Consider the following 4,269-nt stretch of genomic DNA (forward strand, 5'->3'; position numbering starts at 1 on the left):
GTGCCAAGATTCAAGGAAGCCATCCAAAATTAATTGTTGACTAGTTCTTATTTCTAAACTCTTAATCTTGTTTATTTCTTTCATTATTCTGATTATGGAATTTTTATCAAGTATTATTGAGTTTTATTTAATTACTGTGTCGAACTAAACTCTCATACTAGAGATTTGATGTAGCTTAATTTCTTTTTCAATTTATAATATTAGATTTGTTTTTCTTTGTTCAAGATATAATTTATTCTTGAACTTAATGCTTCCAGGAAGAGTTTCTCCCTTGGATTGAGTTATTTCATTAATCATTATCGGTGAGAAGGGTTTTTGATATGAAAAAGTTGATAATTTACATGATAATAATAACTTGATGCGGAAGCTATATGGTTTGGCTCATGGGGGTTCTCATAAGTTAATAACTTTAGGTTATGAATTCACAAAACAAACTATAAAACTTAATAATTTAATTCATGTGTGATTGTGCTATTAAAAGATAGATAATTAGACCGGGTAAAAATAACTAACAATATATCGAGAGAGCTTATTAGTAATTTAGGGTTGTTTCCCCTACTTAAACAATTAAATTTGATTAACGAACTAATAAAATAAATTGGATAGAATTAAGTGAAGTCAAAATCTCTAGTAATCTTTAATCCTTGATTTCTTTTAATCAAAAAAATTGCTTGCTTGATTTCTCCTTATTATCTTTATTTGATTGAATTTAAATTCTTAAAACAATTTTCCTAAACTGCCGTTTAAATAATTATAGGTTAACATAATTTTGGTACTTGATATACAATTCTCGTGGAAACGATATTCTATTCATTATATATTACTTGTTGCGATTTCGTACACTTGCGAAAAGCATTGTCACAAAACAAATAAAAAGTCCAGTTTTTATGTATTACGAGCTTGATAACTTCTATCAGAATCACCGGCAGTAAGTAACTATTCTTTTATATATTTTTTTTGTTTAACTGTAATCATGACCACTCCACTTCACAGTTAATTTTAAACCGACTATGAACAACCAATTTCTTTTTATAATTTGGTCATGAAAATTGTATTGAAGTCATTTTTCTATCCAAAATTCATGACAATCTCACACTCACCGTGATTAGGCCTAGCCGATTCATCGAACCAACGATTCTGGTTCAATAAACCAGACCCGAAGAGATTATAGACCGGTCTTAAAGTTTTAGTTTTATTACAAAATGTAGTTTACAAAAAAACAGGTCCTGACTAGTGTATTTGATCAATGTACAGGGACATAATAGTAATTTTTTCTTAATTTTAATATCAAAATTTAAATGTTTCAGGAGATTGGGTTGCCAAATTTTCATCATTCTGCGTAATGGATGGCTTAACTCCCAAACTAATAATTATTATAAACTACTAAAATTGAAGTTTTCAAGAGATGTACTAATAAATTGAAGTTTAATTTTGGCTGAAATTGTATTTATAATAGAAATATAGAAAAAAAAATAATGATAGAATTTTTTATTGGTTTAGAGGTTCAATATGCCAAAAGAATATTCATCAAGCATTTGAAACATAGGATTTGGCATGAGAGAGAAGAAAAGTAACAAAATTTATTACATTCAACAATACAAAGTCTTGATTTTTCCTTTTTAGATAATTTTTTGCCCTGTCCAAATCTCTCTTAATGTTTAATTCTCTATCCTAGAGAATTAAGATTCACTTCTGAATTTTAGGGTCTATAAACTTTCACTCCAATTCATTAATTAATTTTTTTTTCCTACTTTATTTGTCATTTTAAATTATTAATAAAACAGTTATTATCCTTTTTTAATTTTAATATTATTACTTTGTTTCATAATACTTATCGCTAATTTTACATTTCTTAAAACAATAATTAAATTTATCAAAATTATAATAAATTATTAAATAAAATACCTATATTACTCTTAATTTAATACTAATCCTCCCACAAAGAGAGAAGATCGCTCAATTTGTTCATATTCAATCATCTGGAGAAATAATCATCCCTTTCAATTTTTTCACATTTTCATTCTCTAATTTATAAACTTATAACTAAAACGACGGATCAGATTTCTGGCTTTGATTCTCCTTAGAGAAAAGATCGCTCAGTTTGTTCAACTTCGTTCATCTGGGGAAATAATCATCCCTTCCATCGCAAACCAATTCAACTAAAACAATCTCAAATCAAATAAGCGAAAAGGATGGATCAGAATTCTGGCTTGGAATCTCACAAGAGATTTAACAATCGCTCAGTTTATTCAGCGTAGATCATTTGGGGAAATATTCATCACCTCCATCTCTTCTTTTTCACTCAAAAAACCAAAAAAAACATAAATCAAAACAAACATGTCTCCAGATCTGCAGACAATGAAGAAAAATCAGATTTGCTCCGTAAATAAATTTTGCAGAAAGGGAAAAACGATGTCGCGTCACCTCAAACGCAGCGTCGATGGCTGTAATTGAACGACGGTAATCAGAATATGACGCGTTTAAAACCTAATGTATCCAAAAAACAGAAATTTAAGTACTATAAAACCCTAATTTGTTACTTGCTAGCTTGCGGAGGCGCAGATTTATGACTAGCACCGTTCTTACGAAGAAGAAAGGTGTTGAGAGTTGGCTATTTATAGGCAGGTCTGTCGTCGCTTAAACCCTGATAGGCTAAAGGGCAAGGTGTGCAAGGCACGTGCACTGCATGTTCGGTCTAATTTGATATCTAAATTTTACTTTGTGTTTATGCATAAAAAAATTACAATCTTTAATATCTAGTCAATTATTTCGTATATTTAAACTTTAACTTGTAATCTAAGATATAAGTTGGTTTAACTTTATTTTTATAATATTTACTATTGTTTATTTTAATAAAAAAATTATTATTATTGTTTATTTTATTATTGAAGGAATATTTTCTTTTTTAATTTTTTTCAAATTATTATGAATCTTTTTGATTTTCAGATTTATGGATATTTTTATAGAAAAATAATTATTTCATCAGTGCGCTAAGTTTTGCCTCCATCTCATTAAATAGTCATTCTATCCATTTTCCTATGTTTTTGCCGTTAAAATATGAAAAAAAGATTGAAATACCCTTAAATACCATCCCTTCTTCCATTTAAAACTCAAACTAAAGACTCAACTGAATTCAACCGAACACTGTTCAAGAAAAGGATGCTTTGCTTACAAAGAAGAGAGAGAGAGAGTGATACATTGGGTCTTCTTGAAGCCTGCAAACCAGACAGAGGGGGATGTAATTTTACTGATAAATAAAACGATGGTGAAAGAGGAAAATGACAACCGTTAATTACTTGTGCATATGCAATATATGGCAATGGAGCTACTATTGACATCACATGATATATTACCTACGGCTTGCTCTTAGGAGTGTGGTTTGTACGGAGAGAATGGAAGCGGATTGGGTAGCCATGAATTTTGAATTATCCATAATCGTCTCCGCTTAAAATTTTATTATCCGTATCTATTTTAAATCGATTTAAATATCCATTGAAGTACCCGTATTCAAATTTGTTTAAAATTTTATTATTGTATCTGTTCAAAACCCGTTTAAAGTACCATTTAAACGAATAGAGTATCCGTCAATTTTAAACTATATAAACTCAAACGTATTTAAAATGCTAATAAATGGGTGGGGTACCCGCGGTGCCCATGGCCAAAACAGTTTATTATAGCGGATACCCAGAGACTAATACCCGTACCCTACCCGCATTCGTTACGGATAATAATTTCATTATCCGTATCTGTCTAAAATCCATTTATAACTATCTACACCCTCATTAAATAGATTGGAGCGAAGCAGATATTCTAAAATACCCGTCTCATTCCTATCTCTAACTATGTAAAATCATGAGAACGTAACTAGGATATGTTTTGCTATAAGATGAAGGTTATCATTCTTTTCGCATTAATGCAAATCTAATCAAGGCCACGTTATTCAAATTGAAAACTTATTTCACAGAAAAACAAAAACTACAAAAAATTACATGATTATATTTACGCTCTGTTCGATAAAATTAGCTGTTAACTGCTTTAGTAGTATCTAAAAGCTAAGTTTGTACATGAGTTAACTTTTTTTAAAATACTATCTTAATCTCAAAAATTAGTTCAATAATTTGAGGTTACTGCAGCAAAATAAGACCCTTTATTTTCTAGTATATAATAGAAAGAGGAGAAGAAGAAAGTGCGAGTTTGAGAATCAGAGAGGTAAGACATGGAGATAGAGAGGAGAGATCCTTCCATCGAATCAGTAGGTTAAAGAATGTC

The 4,269-nt window shown here is 29.7% G+C and overlaps 1 long non-coding RNA gene and 3 other non-coding genes across 4 annotated transcripts; all 4 read right to left on the reverse strand.

Moving 5' to 3' along the window:
* Positions 1 to 1,920: 1,920 nt before the first annotated feature.
* LOC119369724 (small nucleolar RNA Z103) lies at positions 1,921 to 2,004 on the reverse strand. Its single transcript, XR_005177295.1, has one exon. It is a non-coding gene; the product is annotated as a small nucleolar RNA Z103 (small nucleolar RNA).
* A 33-nt stretch (positions 2,005 to 2,037) lies between these two features.
* LOC110009713 (uncharacterized) lies at positions 2,038 to 2,673 on the reverse strand. The gene is made up of 2 exons (XR_002284594.3): positions 2,425 to 2,673; positions 2,038 to 2,349 (listed from the first exon to the last, which is right to left on the reverse strand). It is a non-coding gene; the product is annotated as an uncharacterized LOC110009713 (long non-coding RNA).
* LOC119369723 (small nucleolar RNA Z103) lies at positions 2,052 to 2,144 on the reverse strand. Its single transcript, XR_005177294.1, has one exon. It is a non-coding gene; the product is annotated as a small nucleolar RNA Z103 (small nucleolar RNA).
* Positions 2,193 to 2,288, reverse strand: LOC119369719 (small nucleolar RNA Z103). The gene has a single exon (XR_005177290.1). It is a non-coding gene; the product is annotated as a small nucleolar RNA Z103 (small nucleolar RNA).
* Positions 2,674 to 4,269: the final 1,596 nt, after the last annotated feature.

The sequence above is a fragment of the Jatropha curcas genome, chromosome 4, assembly GCF_041381405.1.
Source record: "Jatropha curcas cultivar XTBG-Jc1 chromosome 4, XTBG_Jcur_1.0, whole genome shotgun sequence".
Classification (NCBI taxonomy): Eukaryota; Viridiplantae; Streptophyta; class Magnoliopsida; order Malpighiales; family Euphorbiaceae; genus Jatropha; species Jatropha curcas.